We start from the raw sequence: 1,702 nt of genomic DNA on the forward strand, positions 1-1,702 counted from the left end.
ATTACTTGTTTACTTTAGTTATTAATCGTACTACAATTGCGACTCTCCAAATAGCGTAGGACTTGGCCACAATTGCTATTTGATTGAATTGCCAAAATATCCTCATGGGAACGATATCTCATTCATTACTTTATTACTTGAAACAATTTGTGTGTTTGTAAACATTTCAAAACAATTTTTTGACATGGTTGCCAGAGAATGATGTTGGGATTATGTCCTAAAAACATACCATGTATGATGACAGTTATGAAATCTATTGATAAATATTTAATATTGCATTTTGTGTATTAGATGTCTTTTCATTTAAGTATGAATATTCTATCAACGTATAGGGATGTTATTTATAGTAATCTTGGATACTCAGATACACTTTATGTGTGAGTATGGACAGATACAAGATGCACTATTACATCCGAAATAAATTAGTCATAACCAGATTAACAAAGCTATGCACTTTGTTGATATAGGTTGTAGTGCATAGACATCTCTAAATAGAGGAGTGGTTTGTCTTGACTACTAGAGAGGATTCTCGGATTGGTGCACTAGTGTATGTAAGACAACATACATTGACAGACTTACAGAGGAAAGAATAACCAGAAAAGTACTATCAATGAGTTGTTCATCCTATAGTTGCAGGAGTACGATATCTTTTAAGCTTGAGTAGGTCAATACTTTGACATTTATAGGGTGTGCATTTTGATTCATCAATGAGTGAGACACGCACTATTATCGATATACTCAATGAATTGGATGTATGCCACTAGGGTGTGGGAGCACACCTACAATATAGTCATTCATGTACTTTCGGGTTACGGAAGTGGATGCACCCACTTGAGAGGTTCAAATTAATCTACCCAAAAACTGTGCACAGTGATCCTTATGGATCAAGCATTGATGTTTAGATTGATCGATGGGTCAATCTAATATGCTTAGTGGATAGATATAGAGGAACTGAGAGCTTAGGGGAAATATGGACTTTGGAGTGTTTGATAGTACACAAACTCTCACTCCAACTTATCGGGTGTTGCATGGAGGATATATTCGTACACATCTCACATGTCAGGGACATGTTTCTAAATAAGAAAAAGCCTCGATGTAAGTATCGTACAACTCTTGGAGTTCATCCATAGTTCAGGTGGTGTTAGACGAACATTAGATTGGAATATTATTCCTAGTCATAGGGCTTGGCGATAAAGAATAATATTTCGGGATCCTATATTTGTATGTCTTGTGGAGTCCCCTTGGTAGCCCCATTTTAGTCTCTTGTCCTATTAATGGAAGATCGAAAAATTTCACCATATCACAACGGTTATTGGGATATTACAATAATAGAATTTGTATAACAAATAGATATAATTTTATTGGGTTTTGGTTTTCCCAAAGATAACCCCAAGATAAAATTATTTTTGTTAAGATATACAAAATTCTTGTAAGTGTATTTATGATTAAATAATAAGTTTCCGAATTTCGGTTTAGATTGTAAAATAAATATGTTACATAATTGAAATTAAAGTCACGAATGGACCAAGGACCAAAATAATATTTGAGCCTTGAGTTCTTAAATGTTTGGGCCAAGGTAGGACCAAATCATGAGAGCAAATGCAATAGGACATTTTTGCCGGGCCAACAAAAATCTCATCTCTATTACACAAAAAGTCAAGCCAAACACGAATCTCAATACAGTCACTTCAGTAAAACACAT

The sequence above is a fragment of the Tripterygium wilfordii genome, chromosome 4 (genome assembly GCF_013401445.1).
Source record: "Tripterygium wilfordii isolate XIE 37 chromosome 4, ASM1340144v1, whole genome shotgun sequence".
NCBI lineage: Eukaryota > Viridiplantae > Streptophyta > Magnoliopsida > Celastrales > Celastraceae > Tripterygium > Tripterygium wilfordii.